The sequence below is a fragment of the Bos indicus x Bos taurus genome, chromosome 3 (assembly GCF_003369695.1).
Source record: "Bos indicus x Bos taurus breed Angus x Brahman F1 hybrid chromosome 3, Bos_hybrid_MaternalHap_v2.0, whole genome shotgun sequence".
NCBI lineage: Eukaryota > Metazoa > Chordata > Mammalia > Artiodactyla > Bovidae > Bos > Bos indicus x Bos taurus.
In genome coordinates, this window is record NC_040078.1 from 33,144,278 (window position 1) to 33,162,152 (window position 17,875).

Consider the following 17,875-nt stretch of genomic DNA (forward strand, 5'->3'; position numbering starts at 1 on the left):
ACACAACTGAGTGACTGAACTGAACTGAGGGACCAGGGGGGTAAAGACAACACATTCAAGTTCTGAAAAGCCCTCGATCCTGAGGATTTGGTGATTCTCTTTTCACCCCCTCTCTCTCACTCTCATCTTCTCCTTCCCAGAAGCAGCTCTGCCTGCCCCTCTGAGTCCTTTCCTCACAATGAGCCAGACATTCGGGGTGTTAATGGTAATAATCATTAGTCTGGAAAGTTTCTCTTACCCAAAATAAAACTTGGGTGTCTTTTTTTTTTTCCTTTCATTACCTCTAGCTTATTTAGTGTACAGAACATAAACTCCTCCAGTGAGGAAGCTCTGCCTAATTTACTACTACTATCCACATTGAATTTGGCAAACTAAGAGTGAGAAATTGATTTTAAAAACTGGAACTACAGATCTATCGAGGAAGCGGGGTGGGGCGGGGGAGGTGCACAGCATGCAGCTGGCTGACATACAGACTCTGAGATGCAGAATCTTTATGGCCCTTATCTTTAGAAGCACAAAGCAAAATGACCAGCCCCTTGAATTCTACATACTTCTTTTTTTGTTTTTTGGCTGCGCTGGCTTTTGTTGCTGTACTTGGGATTTCTCTAGCTGGAGTGACGGGAGGTCCTCTGTTGCAGTGCTTGGGCTTCTAATCGAGGTGGCTTCTTTGTTTGGAGCACGGGCTCTCGAGTGCAGCTTTCAGTAATTGCGGCACGTGGGCTCAGTAGCTGCAGCTCCCTGGCTCTGGAGCGTGGGCTCAGTAGCTGTGGTACATAAGCTTCGTTGCTCCGAAGCATGTGGAATCTTCCCAGACCAGGGATAGAACCTGGGTCCCCTTATTTGGCAAGTGGACTCATAACCGCGGGACCACCAGGGAAGTCGTCCCCGCCCGCCCCCCCCCCCCCCCACATATAACTCATACTCACACAAAGCATGAGATGGTTGGCTGGCATCACTGACTCAGATGGACATGAGCTTGAGCAAACTTCAGGACATAGTAAAGGACAGGGAAGCCTGGCTTGTTGAAGTCCATGGGGAGTAGCTGAGCAACAACTCACACAGAAGAAAGGGCAGAAAACTCCCCGCTTCACTTGCCAGGAGGCGGAACGCTGCCCAGGAAAGTTGCTCTTGGAGCTGTGGAAGGAGCTGTGGGTGCCCCACCTGAGAGCTTCCCTCATGCAAAGCAAGAAGCCCCCTCTAGGAGACACGGGAAACACTCTCCAGCTGCCAGCCCCCTGTGAATGCCTTTGCTTTGCTAAGGGAACAGATAGAAAAGGCAGGCGTTTCCTCTTCAGCCTCCTTTGCACCTAAAGCCAGGCGTGTGATCCAGGCTGCATCACTTAAGCCTACCCACATGAGACTTCAATTCAGAGGCTCTGCGAAAATCCTACCCTGCTAGCAAGGGCAGCAACAGAGGGGTCTGGCTTCAGGGGCACAGTGGTTACAGAATTGGGTTCCTGCCACAGTAACAGCCTTGGTGCCACAACTGTTGTGTGTGTTGCTGTGACACCAGTGGCAGGGGTGGCATGGTGGGATTAGAGCTTCATCACCAGAAGCTTAGACTGAGCTCTCCAGCCTGCCTAACAATTGGGTAACCATGAACTACTCAGTGTCAGTTTACTGATTTTTTTTTTTTTTAAAGCTCTGAGTTTTTGTTTGTTTGTTTTTTGGCTGTGCTGGGGCTTCCCTAGTTGCGGCACGAGCCCAGTATCATTTTAAAATTTCCTTTCCTACTCTATAAGCCAGGGTCAGCTTCTGTTGCTTGCAACTAAGAGCCCCGAATGACAGTCTAGTTCAACTTCGCCTCAGCCATCATTTCCTGAGGTCCCGGCAACAAGAGCAGCACTCACATGTCCGCTGTCTGTGGTGGTCCCAGCGACTGGGTTAGGGGCGTTGTATGCATGTTTCAAGGAGTTCCTACACTGTGAGGTGGATACTATTCTCATCTTCTGTGAGAGGTGAAAAAAATCTGAGCTATCAAGGCATTAGAGGACTTGTCCAAGGTCTTACAAGAGGGTAATTCAATGTTGCAGCAGTAGGTAAGCTCTCATAGTTACACTCGGATTCCAGGAGAGACGGTGGCAGTCAATTGCTCTGCATGGCAGGATGCGCAGAACTAGGCGGACCATCTGTCTTCACAACATTCTCTACTCTGAAGGAAGGACCAGAAACACTTCATTAAGTTCACAGAGGGTGAAGTAAAGACACAAAGATGGTTCACTGTCCGAGGAGGATTTTTCCAGGACAGTGGCAGAGATTATTAACAAGGGATCACATTGTTACCCCACAAGCATGTTTTCTGAAACTTGCTAAGGGAGTCCACACCTGGTAGACAGTGAGGAGTAGCCAAAGAAGCTGAAAGCCTGCATTTAATTAAAAAGCATCAGTTTGCTCAGGCCTGCACTGCAAATACATTCTAATACAGGTAATTTCTGTTCCATTCATTTTCAAGCACTTATTTCATTTATGCAACTCCAAGGCCAATAAATCTTGGCATTAAGGCTGGCTTGATGCGTGATGCAGACAGTCTAATTAAGGATAGGGCATTTTATCAGCTCCTCGAAATTTCCTTTTCCCTAGTATACAATTTTTTATACGGGGCTGATCTTTTTTTTATTCATAAGGGCTTCATTGCCATTCGTCATAGCTGCGTTAACTGGGCATCTAATGAAGACTTGGATATGGAAGTCTGCATCTCATCTCTCCTCAATAGGGAAATTAATAAAGCAGCAGGAAAATAGCTTCCTGAACTGAAATGTTTTTAGCCCACCCTGAGTCATCTAAAATAAATTTTGCTTGTGTCTTCCAAAATTGGGTTTTGTATAAACTTTAGGAGACAGTATTCAATTTCAGCTCGCACCCACTGACAGCCTGTACCCTACTCCCCTACCTAACACATCACTTGGAGAGGCTTGGATCAGAGTAGCCACAGCCTATTTTCCCACTACCCGCTCTACACACATTTACTGAGAACCTGTCATAGGCCAGGTTCAGGGACAGAAAACAGGCTCTACAAGGCCACAGTCAAATGAGCCATGTTACCATTATTGGCCAGTGTAAGAAAAACATCTTAGTTAGCCAAGCATCAAGGTTGGGAGCAAGCTAGGAAGATTAGCTGCTCTATCCTTTTGCCTCTGAGAGTGAGCCTCCTAACTCTTTTCTCCATAACTGTTGCCTGTGATCACAGACATTAACTTTTATGGATATGTGAGTACACTGGGTTTCCCAGGGGTGTCACAACAAAGTACTACAGGCTGAATGGCCTGAACAACAGAAGCATATTGCATCACAGCTCTGGAGTCTAGATGTCTAAAATCAAGGTGTCAGCAGGGGTGGTTCCTTCTGACAGCTGTGAGAAAGGGTTCACTCTTTGGCTTGGAGATGGCCATCTTCTTTCTCTGTCTCTTCACGTTGTCTTCCCTCTATGAATGTATCTAAATTTCTCCTTTTTATAAGGATGTCAGTCATATTGGATTAGTGAAAGTCACTCAGTCATGTCTGACTCTTTGCAACCCCATGGACTGTAGCCTGCCAGGCTCCTCTGTCCGTGGAATTCTCCACGCAAGATACTGGAGTGGGTAGCCTGTTTCTTCTCCAGCAGATCTTCCCAACCCAGGGATTGAACCAGGAGCTCCTGGATTGCAGGCGGATTCTTTACAAGCTGAGCTACCAGAGAAGGACCCACCCTAATGACCTCATTTTAACTTGATTACCTATGTAAAGACTCTGTCTCCAAACAAGCTGACATTCTGAAGTACTAGGGGTTAGGAGTTCAACATATGAATTTTGGAGACACACAATTCAACACATAGTAATGAGTGTCTCTAAAACTGGTTTAACTGGGAAATGCCCTGGTGGTCCAGTGATTAGGACTCCACACTCCCACTGTAAGGGGCCCAGGTTTGATTCCTGGTCAGTGATCTAAGATCTTGTAGGCTGTCCGGTGCGACTAGAAAAAAAAATTTTTTTTAATTTAAAATAAAATAGGTGTAAATAAGCAGTAGTAGCACAAAACAGCTAGAACACTGCATAGAGGGCTAAGAATTCCATGTTCAAGTTCTAAATTAGCCACTTCCCCTCTCAGAGTCTTGGATTTCTTCTCTAGAGAATAAGAGAGCTGGACGGGGCCTCCAGAACCCTCTCATCCCCCGGGATCCTGTTGCTGACAAAGTGAAAGAAGTTGAAGCAGCACAGCAGGAAGGTTAATGATGAGGCTCCCCCACTCACTAGAAGACTGATCCTGAGCAAGGACTGATGTGAGCCTTGGGGATTTTTTTTGTTTTTAATACTCTAAAGTGAGGACAGTGATAATAACTACTTCAAAAGGTTCTGAGGACTAATAAGGCCTGTGAATTGCCTGACATACGGTTGTCACACCAACCGTTATGTTATGAACTTCTAAAGGTATTACTGCTCTTATTACTACCAGGAATCAGGCGTTGGACCTAGGACTCAGCTCTCAGGTGGTGTCCGCGATGATCGGAAGGCAGGGGTCTGTGTCCCAGGGTCCTATCCCATAGCTCACGTGGAGTGAGAGGCTGCAGCTGGCAGGATTCCTGTGAATTTTGTAGCCATTCTCTTCTCCAAGGGACCTTCCTGACCCAGGGATCGAACCCGGGTCTCCTGCATTGCAGGCGGATTCTTTACCGCTTGAGCCACCTGGGGAAGCCCAACTTTCCCCACCTCCACCTTATCCAAATCCCATCCCATTCTGACATCCACATTCATGTCATTAGGGTTAGGGCTAGGATTTCAGGTGATTTTTTTTCTCACTGTTTTATCGATTTTATACACCCTAGAAAAGTTTAATAAAATCTATTTAATTATCTCATTTAATGCAGCCCTGTGACCTCACCCCCACATGAACACTAGATTGCTTGGGGTCTGTAGTAATCATTCAGCTCTCACCTTCATTGAACTGTTAATTGTTCATATGTGTCTCCACCTAGACTGAAAGTAACTTGAGAAAACAAATGGGTCTTCTTAGTGATATTTAGCAAAGCTTATTGATTGACTCCCACAATGCACTGGCCCTCTTACATAAACTATCTCATATCCTCCTGATGACACGATGAGGCAGGTAATGGTGCTCCTGCATCACAGATGAGACTCTGAGGCTCAGAGGTCGCATGGGTAGGCAGTGACCAAGCTCAAAGTCCAATTCCACATTTGTCTGACCCTGAGGTCACCAACCTAGCCTAGTGCTGTCCTCAGCAAGCTACCAGCTACGGAATCATGAGCGCTCCTGTCCCTCACCTAGGTTCCTCCGGCCTGATGGGGTTTTCCGTGGGCTTGCTGCCCCCTGGTGGCCTGTGAAGGCCTGCTCCCCCTCCCAGCTTCAGGCTCATTCCACTCCAGACCTGAGACCCTAAGCACCTCCAAGAGTTACCAGCAGGGCTGGCCTTGGTGCAGCAGAGCCCTCTGCACCCACGGGAGGGCTAGAGCCTCTTGCAGAGTGTCACTTTTTAAATGGACCCCCCTACCAGGAGGATTCTGCTCCTAACAGCCAAAGAAGAGGGCTTAGGGTCCAGGGCCAACACCTGTGAGATGACCCACAGGGTTTGGTTCACCCCACCCAGCTTCTCATCTCCCCCTTCCCAGTCAGGACACGTGGGCATGGACACTCTCTGCAGAATCCGCCTGGGATTTCCATTTCCCAAGAGCTTGTTTACGGACCAGAGGAGGGAGAAAAGGATAAAGGTGGTTAAAGTGAAGAGCTTAAAGTTTCTTTACGTAACACAGAGTCCTTTTCTCAAACAACCCATCAAGATTCTTCAATAAGTACTACTGGATTCCTATTGTGCTCCGCAGCTGCAGAGCTCAGGATGCAGAAAACACTCTGTCTTGAAAGTAAACATATAAAAAATTACAATTCAGTGAGACAAGTACTCTGATATTGGCGTCCTGGGACTTCAATCACACGAAAAATGGTTATCAGCACTCAACACTGAGAATAGTTTCATCACAAACTGAAGAAAGTAGAAAACAATGAGGGCTCAGACACCTCCTCCAGCTAACCATCACTCCAACCCCCAGCACTTCTGTAACTCATATAAGCCATTTGCTCCCTCTGCCTACCTGGGCAGGGGAAAAACAGCAGGAGGACACAGCAAGAGGGGGTGGTGTGGAATAGCCTGTCTTTCCATCTCTGGAGGGACAAGGATGTTTGAGCCAGCGCTCATCCTCTTCCTATTTGTTCGTTTGCCCTCCAAAGACCTTCCTTAACAGAATAAAAAGTGATCACTACCTTTTCTGAGACTCCTATAATGACTGTGGAAAATTCTGAAAGAGATGGGAATGTCAGACCACCTACCTGCCTCCTGAGAAACCTGTATGCAGGTCAAGAAGCAACAGAACTAGACATGGAACAACCGACTGGTTCCAAATTGGGAAAGGAGTACATCAAGGCTGTAAACTGTCACCCTGCTGATTTAACTTATATGCAGAGTACATCATGTGAAATGCCAGGCTGGATGAAGCATAAGCTGGAATCAAGATTGCCAGGAGAAATATCAATAACCTCAGATATGCAGATGACACCACCCTTATGGCAGAAAGTGAAGAAAAACTAAAGAGCCTCGTGATGAAAGTAAAAGAGAGTGAAAAAGCTGGCTTAAAACTCAACATTCAAAAACCTAAGATCATGGCATCTGGTCCCATCACTTCATGGCAAATAGATGGGGAAACAATGGAAACAGTGGCAGACTTTATTTTTGGGGGCTCCAAAATCACTGCAGATGGTGATGGCAGCCATGAAATTAAAAGATGCTTGCTCCTTGGAAAAAAGCTATGACAAACCTAGACAGCATATTAAAAAGCAGAGACATTACTTTGCCAACAAAGGGCCGTCTAGTCAAAGCTATGGTTTTTCCAGTAGTCATGGTCGGATGTGAGAGTTGGACTATAAAGAAAGCTGAGTGCCAAAGAATTGATGCTTTCAAACTGTGGTGTTGGAGAAGACTCTTGAGAGTTCCTTGGACTGCAAGGAGATCAACCAGTCCATCCTAAAGGAAATCAGTACTGAATATTCATTGGAAGGACTGATGCTGAAGCTGAAGCTCCAATACTTTGGCCACCTGAGGCAAAGAGCCGACTCACTGGGAAAGACCGTGACGCTGGGAAAGGTTGAAGGCAGGAGGAGAAGGGGACGACAGAGGATGAGATGGTTGGATGGCATCACCAACTCGATGGACACGAGTTTGAGCATGCTCCAGGAGTTGGTGATGGACAGGGAAGCCTGGAGTGCTGCAGTCCCTGGGTTCGCAGAGTTGGACACAACTGAGCGCGACTGAACTGAAGATGCTCCAGCCCAGCAAAGTTTTACACCACAAGGGACCACTAGGGGGCGGTACTGCAATGGCAAGCTGCCTGGGGCAGGACTTCCACCGCCAGCCCGCCAGCTCGTTACGTTTTCTAATGCTAATTTTTAAAGACTGTTTTAAACTGCTTTTTCTAAAATTTAAATGACCCATAGTACGTGACCCCTGCTGTTGCTGCTAAGTCGCTTCAGTCGTGTCCGACTCTGTGCGACCCCAGAGACGGCAGCCCACTGGGCTCCCCCGTCCCTGGGATGCTCCAGGCAAGAACACGTGACCCCTAAGTTAATATAAATAATTTCTCTAGGGCAGAAATCTAAAACTCCCGAATTACAACATTCAAGACTGGAATTAAGAAGGGGGAAAAAAAGTAATTTTTAAGGCAGCTGCAAGTTTCTCACGGTCACAGCTCGGGAACGAAGAGAGACTCTGAATTTGAGAAGAGCCTTGAAACTGAGCCCCAGAACGGAAGGTGTACTGTAAAAGCTCGAGGTGAGAGGATTGGAGAAAAGGTAGATCCAGGAGTGATGTAAGGAGGGCTTAAGCACAGGGAGTGAGTATCGGCTTATGGAGGATGGGTGAACTCGGGACATAAGTCCCATTTTTATCAAAATGCTACCAATCTTACTGTGAATTGGCACCACCTTTCTGGGGTACAACATGTAAGTGCATATTAAGTCTTAAAAATGTCAATATCCTTTGACCCAATAATTCCATCTTAGTAACTTATAAGGAAAATTTTTAACTGCACAAATATTTGGCTATAAGGATATCCAGCATTTGTAAAAGCCAAAACCCCCAAAATAACAAAAAACTATAAACAACCTAACTTCACTTTAATATCAGTTGCTTAAATCAATTAAGGACTATTTTGTAAGTATTACAAAGGATGTGTAAATAAAAACTTACATGTGCGTGCATGTGTGCTCAATCGTGCACACTCTTTGGGCCCCCATGGACTGTAGCGCCACAGGCTCCTCTGTCCATGGGCTTTTTCAGGCAAGAATTTTGGCGTGGGTTGCCATTTCCTTCTCCAGAGTGTAAGGTATAGTTCAGACCGAGGCAGAAAGAGGAAAGACAACCTCAACAGAAGTAGGTTACCTTTATTCAGGCAAGGAGGGGAGACAGTCGGCCTAACAACCAGGCTGAGCGCTGAGAGGGATCAAGGAGGCTCCATATTTATAGGGAGGTTTGTGGAAGCCATAAGGGAAACATGAGTCAGGCAGGATGTTTTGGGTATTCTTTAGTTGAGATGGCATTTGTAGTTGGGCAGGGAGTGATAAGTCTTCTGGGCAGGTGTAGGGCATGGAAGGTTTCCGAATAGGAGGTGATAAGTCTTCTGGGCAGGTGCAGGGGGTTACAGGTGAAGGTTTCTGGACAGGGGGTGATAAGTCCCAGATAGATGCAACCTACCTGGAGCATCAGGGCGGGACCTAAAGTTCTGTTTTGTTTTCTCTGAAGTTAGATGATTCAGCAAGGGTCTTTGAGACTGTTGTTTTCTTTTCTAGGCCCAAAAGACTCCTTCATTCCAGACCCTGAAATCATAAAAAAATGGGGAAAAGGGCGCCGTATCTCTCTGACTACTTCCTGCTGGATAGGGGTGACGATTTTGGGTCTGGAATGGAGGATCATCCTAGGGCCTAGGGTCTCCTTTTTCTGAGCTTGGGGTGAGGCTCTTGAGAAGAAGAATGGTCTTGACCTGATCTCGAGAGATGGCCCAAATCCATTCTTGGAGAAACCTTTGAGAGAGATTGAAGAGACAGGGTCCAAATAAGAGGAATAGAATGATAAGTACCAGTGGTCCCAGGAAAGGGAGCAACCAAGAGAGGACCTGTTGGAACAGGTTTTGGGGACTGTAAAGGTTTTGTAACTCTTTTCTGCGGCCTTCAATTCTGTCTCTAAGTTCTTTGACTCTGCCCTGGACTATGCCTGTTTCATTAACAAAATAGCAATAGTCCTCTCCTAGGAAAAGACAGGTCCCTCCCTTTTTTGCAGTGAGAAGGTCCAGGGCTCACCTATTTTGTAGGGCCACAGAAGCTAATGAGTTAATTTGTCTTTGGATTGAAACGAAGGACTCCACTACCTGCTCCATGTCTTCATTAAGTTCTTGGGACAGCTTGTAGTAAAAATGGGCCGAGGTCGAGATGCCCCCAGTCCCAGGGCCTAGGGCTGCTGCCATGCCGGTACCAATCAGGATGGGGGCTATGACAGCTCGTCTTTTCCTGTGGGAAAGTTCTCCTTGGGGGTAGACTATTTGTTCTACCTCTTCTTCTTTGAGGAATGTTAGGCCCAGGGTCAGGAAGACCAAGATACAAAGTCCAGGGGGGTCCAAGGGGAGACATGAATATGCATAGGTCCCGCAGAGGATGAAGATTCCCGGATTGGTGCAATTATCTGTGCTGTTCCAGAGAACCCAAGTGGAACAGAAGGAGGGAGCGGAGTTTATAAGACCAGTGTAGTTGGGAGTAGAGTAGTTGATACAGGTTAGGTTTGAAGAGGCTGAGAGTAGGACATTGTCAGAGACTGGCCCAATGAGTTGTGTAGTTTTTTTGTTGGGAAGGGGAAGTACAGTTGCCCTGTAACAGCCGGGTTGAAGGTAAGGGAGTTGCTATGTGCGGTGAGAGAGACAGTGACATGCATATCCAACACTGGGATGTGTGTTGTGTATACTGAAAGAATTGGAAGGAAGAGTTGAGAAGGCGGGTAAGGTGTTGGTTGCCAGAGGGAGGTTTTAGGAGAGGCCGTAATTGGGAAAGGAGGTCTAAGCGTTTTTAAGGCTCAGGGGTTGCCTGTAACCGGGAAATTATGTTCTTTATGACTTGTTCTTGTTTCTTTTCCCAATTTTGATCTAGTACCCCGCCCCTGTCTGAGTTCCCCTAGTGGGTAATGGGATAGAAACATATGTTTCTTCCATTTGGCTTATGGCAGGTACTCACAAAACTCCCTCTCTTTTGTACTTTAACAGTGAGTAGGGATTTGGACTTCTGCCCCCGAGGTTCATGGTGCATGGTTTTGGAGCTGTATTATAACATGAGGAATGTACATAGGAATGAATGTCAGAGCAGGGGCAGGGAGTAGCCAGAAGGCTGTGGAGTGCAGCAAGGATAAGGAACAGAGGAGTCATGGGCTGTTAGTTAGGCAGTGCAGAGGAAATAGAACCCTAGGAGTGGAACACAGCTAGCAATGCAGGCAATACCCACGGAAAGATGAAGGATAGGTGGCCAGTCCTGAGGGAGACAGTTACTAGGCCTATAGCAGGATTAAGATTAAGAGTGCTATTATAGTTAGAGAGACAGGGAGAGGCCAGTCAGGGCGAGGGGAAAAAGGCTCCAAGTTGGTGGTTGTTTGAATCTGAGGGGGAACAGTGTTCATTAGGATGTAGAATGATGTAGAGAATGAGAGTAAAGAAATCAGTTTCGTCTGAAGTCAGGTTGTAGAAGGTTCCCTGGAGCCACAGTTGAAACACCAGTGTGTCAGGTTTTTGAAGGAGGTTCCTGTCAGGGTGCTGGTCCAGAGGTCTTGTAGTAGTTGGGTCAGGATCGGTTGTAGGTTAAGGAGAGTCCAGGTCACTCAGTGTCTTCTTGGATGGTTGACAGAACTTGTTGCCTGGTGGATTTTAAGGAGGTGGGTCCTGTGAGGGAGACCTGATAGGGGTCAGTTAAGGAGGGAAGTGCAGGGTCAGAGGTGACCCGTTTTAGGCAAGAGAGGTGTACCCAGGAGGTGACCTTCTCGAGTTTAGCTGCAGTTGGGGTAAGGAGGGTGATTTTGAATGGTCCCTGCCACTTTGGGTTTAGGTCACCCTGGGGATTATCAGACAGATAGACCATGTCCCCAATTTGTAAAGGGGGCAGGGAGGCTTGGGGGTCAGGGGCAGGCACGTTGTGGTTGACGTATTTCCAGAGGGCATTGCGGAGTTCCGCCAGCAGAGGGGAGTATAGGAAGCTTGGTGTGGGAGAAGGTTCAGAGGGGAGTCCAGGAGGGAGCATGGGCCTTCCATACATCACCTCAAAGGGGCTCAGCCCCAGGGGCTTTCTGGGCAAAGCCCATATTCTGAGGAGAACAATTGGCAAAAGTTTAGTCCAATCCAGATATACTTTGAGGGTTAGTTTAGTAAGGGTTTTTTTTTATTCTTTTCATCCTTTCTACCTTTCCTGAGGACTGGGGATGGTATGGAATGTGAAATTTCCAGGGTATCTGTAAGAATTGGACAAGTTGTTGGGTGACCTTGGATGTAAATTCCGGGCCATTATCAGACTGTACGGATGAAGGCAGGCCAAACTTGGGGATAATTTCTGTGAGGATTTGGGCCACGGTGTGGGCTCTTTTGTTTGTAGTGGGAAATGCTTCTACCCATCCCGAAAAGGTGTCCACAAGGACCAGGAGGTATCTGACTCTCCAGACTGGGCGCATATGAGTAAAGTCTATCTGCCAATCCTGTGCTGGAAGCCTGCCTCGCATTTGATGGGTTGGAAAGGATGTCGGTTTAAGGTTGGAATTGGGGTTAGTACGTTGACATGTTTGACAGGAGTGGGTAAGGTTATCTAAATATTGTTGGTCAGCATTGGATATGGGGAAGTGGTTATGCAACAGTTGAGGAACTGTTGGAGTGTCTTGGATTAGGGATGAAAAAGTGAGTGTAGACAAGAGAGGATTTCTCTGGTGGTGGGAGGGTCGGGTGGAGTCAGAGCTAAGATGACAGGAGACTGGAGGGAAGGATGGGACAGGGCTATCTCCTTTGCCTTCTGGTCTGCAGCATTGTTGTAGGCTGATATGAGACTTCTCTTTTGATGTCCGCTACAATGGAGGATGGCGGCTTTATTTGGTAAGAGTGCTGCTTCTAGAAGTTTGTGGATCAGGTCTGAATTAATAATGGGGGATCCCTTTTGGGTTAGAAAACCTCTCTCTCTCCATATTAGGATGTTTGAGTGAAGTATGTTATAGGCATATTTGGAGTCTATGTGGATGTTAACCCTTAGATTTTTAGCCAGAGTCAAAGCTCTGGTGAGAGCTATCAGTTCTGCCTGGTGGGAGGTGGTGTGAGGTGGCAGAGGTGAAGCTTCAATTGTCTGGGTCTCGTAATTGTGGCAAAGGTCCCCCTGGATGATGGTATATCCTTCTGCGAAAGGTGGGGATTTTTGAGAGCTGCCATCAATGAACCTGTGTGGGGTGTCTGGGTCTAGGATGGGCTGATCTGTTAAATGTTGGAAGGGGTTTTGGGTAAGATCTACTGTTAGGCTGAAGCTATGTAGGAGAGGGTCTGTTGTAGAGGATGTGGGTATTAAGCTGGCAGGGTTAAGGGGAGAGCAGGGAGAGAATGAGAGCTGAAGGTCGAGGAGAAAGCCATGTAGGACCTGTACCCTGGAAGGGGGAAGAGAGAGGAAAGTCCAAAGTGATAGTAAGTCTCAGAAGGTGTGTGGAGAACAGACTGTTAAAGGGGCATGCCTAGAGAGTTTATTTGCTTCGGGTACGAGGGCTGCAATAGCAGCCATGGCCTGTATGCAGGGAGGCCACCCCTTGGTCACCATGTCAAGCTGTTTTGATAGATAGGCTATGGGAGCCCAGGTGTCTCCAGCCTGCTGACACAGAAGTCCCAGGGCCTGTCCTTGGTTGGAATGGGCAAAGAGAAAGAATGGTCTGGTGTGATCTGGCAGGTGGAGAGTTGGCACTCGGAGGAGGCTCTGGGTGAGCTGGCGAAGAGGATTGGCCAGCGAGGAGGGATTAAAGAAGAGCTCATCCAGACATCCTTTAGTTGCCTCATAGAGCGGCTTTGCAATGAGGGGAAAGTTAGGAATCCAGATACAGAAAAAGTTTAGGAGATCGAGCATAGACAGGAGTTCCCTTTTTGTTTTTGGAAGTGGACAGTTAATCAAGGTCTGGATTCTATCTGGGGGGATAGTTCTTTGTTGATGGGATATGGAGAGCCCCAGGTAGGTGACGTTTGTCTAGGCTATTTGGGCCTTAGATTGGGATACCCGATAACCACAGGATCCCAGGGCCCCAAGGAGTTTGGCAGTATGTTGAAGGCAGAGTTTTCCGGTTGGGCTACAAAGGAGGAGGTCATCTATGTATTGGAGGAGATGACTTGGGGCTAGGTCAAATGTCTGTAGGTCCTTTTGTAAAGCCTGTCCAAAAAAGTGGGGACTGTCTCTGAACCCCTGGGGGAGAACTGTCCATGTTAGTTGTTGGGAAACGTGAGTCTTGGGGTCTTGCCAGGTGAAGGCGAAAAGGGGTTGGGAGAGGGAGTGGAGGGGGATGGTGAAAAAGGCATCTTTGAGATCTAATACGGTGAAGTGGGTTGCAGTCGGGGGTATGGTAGACAGAAGGGTGTAAGGGTTAGGGACTACTGGGAATGTCGATGTGATGGCCTCATTGACTTTTCGCAGATCCTGGACCAGTCTTCAAGAGTTTGGTCCCTTCCTTACTGCCAGAATAGGGGTGTTGTGTGGTGAATGGGTAGGAATTAGGATAGAGGCTTGAAGAAGACGGTCTCTGATAGGTTTAAGTTCCTTGTGGGCATCCGGAGTGAGAGAGAGTACTGTTGTTGGGTGATTATAGTCGAGGGGTCTTTTAGGGTAATGTGGACTGGGGGATGCTGTTTGGCTATGGAGGGGTGATCAGTGTCCCAGACTTGGGAGTCTAAGGGTAGATCCAAGGGAAGGTCAGGGGTGAGGGATAGGGACTGTCCAGCTGCCATCTGCATGCAGAATATAGAGACTGTATCGAGGTGGGGTATGGTAATAAAGACCCCCAATTTGGATAACAAATGTCTCCCTAGGAGTGCCATCGGGCACTGAGGCGTTGAGGAATTAGTGTATAAGGGTCAATCTTCCAAATTGACAGAGTAATGGAGGGCTGATTTTTGGCCTTAGAGGAACTCCAGAGACCCCCTTGATTGTGAGTTCTGAGTCTTAAGTTGGGCCAGAGTAGGAAGTTAAGAGAGAGAAAGTGGCTCCAGTGTCTACTATATAAGAGGTCTTTTTTTCTGGCCACTACCCCGTCTACCCTAAGTTCCAAGCTCGTGTTCGGGACATGGGCTGGGGGTTGGAACCCAGGCCCCATCATTGGAACAACTCTCGTAGTGTTGGGCTGGGGTTCTGGGGAGAAGTGGGGGTTTCCCCAGAGGCGCCAGGGCATCCCTGTGGGCATTCCACTCTCCAGGTCTGGGAGGTGGGGACCTCTCCAGGGGCATCAGGGCACCCCTGGGGACAGTCCATCTTCCAGTGTCCCCATTGGCCACAGGTTGGACATGGTTTTGTGGGGGGCTGTGGGTTTGGGCATGCCTTTGCCCAGTGTCCTGACCAGTTGCATTGGAAGCAGTGTCCGGTGGGGGGGGGGGGTGGTCTTAAGCCCCATTCTGGGATGACTTGGGCCAGGCTGATCTCTTTTTTTAATTGCTGCCACCAAATAGGCATATTTAGCTTTTCTCTCATGTTCTTTTTTTCTCTTAGCCTCCTCTTTATTATTGAACACCTTGAAGGCTACTTCTAGAAGGTCTCTTTGGGGGTCTCAGGGCCCTTTTCTAGTTGTCGAAGCTTGCGTCTAATGTCAGAGGCGGACCGGCTGATGAATTAACGTGAAGGTAGAGTAACCCAGCAGGGGTGGTGATACCTAGGTTGGTATACTTCTGCACTGTGTCTGTGAGGCATGCTAAGAATAAGGCTGGATTTTTTTCTGTCCCTTGGGCGATTTCTCTGACTTTATCATAATTGACATGGATATGAGTATTTTTTTGCATTCCTTTGAGAATGCAGGTAATCATATGGTTGAGTTTTTTGATACCTGGGTCACTGAGCTGGTAAGTCCAGTGGGGATCTAACTGAGGCACCACCTCATCAGCAACTGGGCTATCTCAGTCTTGGTTGTGTAAATGATCAGCATGGGCTTTTGCCACTTGCCAGATACAGTCTTTTTTGTCAGGGGTGAGAGTGGCATTTAGGATATAATATATGTCACTCCACGTGAGGTTATAGGCCTGGGAGAGTCTCAGGAATTTTTTTTCTGTATCTGGTAGGATTTTCAGAAAATGACCCTAACTTTTCTTCTATCTGGCTCATATCTGACAATGAAAATGGCACGTGGACTTGGGTGGAACTTCTGGTCCTGCCACCTCTCTCAGGGGAAACGTGTTGGGTACATGACCGTGGGGGTGGGGCGGGGGGGAGTCGGCGAAATGGGGTAGCAGGGTCGAGGCGGATTCAGGAGAGGTTTCTAGGCCAGTAGGAGAGTTGGATGAAGGGGAAGGAGAGTGTTGGCGGGGTGGCGGGAAGGGACAGGCTTGTCCACGGGGTCGAACTCCGAGGGTGCGAAGGTCGCGGTCTGCAGTTAGTTGAGGAAGAAGAGCCCTTTTGCTTGGGAGGCAAGGTGCATAGAAGGACCTCATGGGTGGAGCAGGCCTTGTATAGGAAGGGCCTGCTCCGAAGGGCCCAAAAGGCCTGGGCATATGGGACCTCCGACCACTTGCCATTCTGTTTAAGGAAGTCAGTGAGATTTTGAAGAATGTTAAAGTCAAATGTGCCGACCTCAGGCCAGCGGTCTTGATTGTCTAATTGGTATTGAGGCCAAATCTGTGTACAGAGTTGTTTTAAACGGTTATCTTTGAGTTCAGTGAGTGAGAGTGGTTTGAGATTTTTGGGAACACAGGTCAGAGGGGAATCTTTTGGGACAGATTGGTCAGACCCCATAATTGAAAGGCAAGCGGAGGCTCCTGTTGAGAGCTGGAGTCGTCACCCGTAGTCGCAATAGGAGTTATGAGAAGAGAGCTCTGTGTCGAGGTGGAGCATCCCCCACCGTCGCCCTCGGAGCGGCCCTGGGCCGGGGGTCCCCGGGACCCGGAGAAGCCTGAGTTCTAGGGCGCCTCTAGAACACCATCTGGATCTTACCTTAATCTAGGGGCTGGCTTGAGTGGAGTGTTGCGTGTAGAGCAGTAGAATGGCAGGAGTTCCCTATTCTGGAGGTCGTCAGAGAGGCGGGGGGGGGGGGGGGGGGGCGCGGGTACAGCCGAGGCCTGGGGGGTACGCAAAGCATCAATAAAGCCTTAGCCCAAGGCTTGCACCACTCACGAAGACACTAGGCGTCCCCGAGGGGAACTTGAGCCCCGGGAGAAAAGTGAGCTCAGCGGATGTTCACCCTCCCAGGCTCCGAGAAAATGGAAAGCAACGAGAGGAAGGGAGAGTGAAAGAGGGTGAGACGAGTGCCTCGCCCCTTCCCAGTTTCGGCACCAAGAATGTAACGTATAGTTCAGTCCGAGGCAGAAAGAGGAAAGACCACCTTAACAGAAGTAGGTTACCTTTATTCAAGTAAGGAGGGGGCGACAGTTGGCCTAACGACCAGGCTGAGCGCTGAGAGGGATCAGGGAGGCTCCATATTTATGGGGAGGTTTGTGGAAGCCATAAGGAAAACACGAGTCAGGCAGGATGTTTTGGGTATTCTTTAGTTGAGATGGCATTTGTAGTTGGGCAGGGGGTGATAAGTCTTCTGGGCAGGTGTAGGGGGTGGAAGGTTTCCGGACAGGAAGTGATAAATCTTCTGCGCAGGTGTAGGGGGTGGAAGGTTTCTGGACAGGGGGTGATAAGTCCCAGATAGATGCAACTGGCCTGGAGCATCAGGGCAGGACCTAAAGTTCTGTTTTGTTTTCTCTGAAGTTAGATGATTCAGCAAGGGCCTTTGAGACTGTTGTTTTCTTTTCTAGGCCCAAAACACTCCTTCACAGAGGATCTTCCCAACCCAGGGATCGAACTCACGTGTCCTACACTAGAAGACAGATTCTTTACCCCTGAGCTACCTGGGAAGCCACTTACTGACAGGGAAAAACATTTATGCTAAATACTGTGAAAAAGATCAGCAGCAGAATTGTATACCCCCAGTATGTGTGTCAATTTTGCTTTAAAAAGATACAACAACAACATAAAAGCATTTACTTGCAAAGATAATTGGTTGAAGAATAGTCTCCAAGGGATTAATATTCATCTTTGGACAGAGACTATGGGTGGGCTAATTAACTTTTTTACAAGGTTATTCTAAAGTAGTCCTGCTGCTGCTAAGTCGCTTCAGTCGTGTCCGACTCTGCGACCCAATAGACGGCAGCCCACCAGGCTTCCCCGTCCCTGGGATTCTCCAGACAAGAACACAGGAGTGGGTTGCCATTTCCTTCTCCAATGCATGAAAGTGAAAAGTGAAAGGGAAGTCGCTCAGTCGTGTCCGACTTTTAGCGACCCCGTGGACTGTAGCCCACCAGGCTCCTCCATCCATGGGATTTTCCAGGCAAGAGTACTGGAGTGGGGTGCCATTGCCTTCTCCGAAAGTAGTCCTACCTAGTCTTTATCACAAGGGCCAGGTTTTTTCCCTTGCCAAAGGGGAAGAACCAACATTTTCCTTAAAATCCCGACAGTTTCCCCAAACCTCCATTAGCCTTGTTCCATCTCGTTCTCTAGTCTGTGTTCAGTCGTTTCCCCTACAAGCCTGGGGATCCTTCACTGGGGTCCTGTGTCGCTCTTGTCTGTCCCTGCCCCACCGCCTGGATGAGATCCCGCGGAACAGGGCAGGTTATTTATTGTAAAACT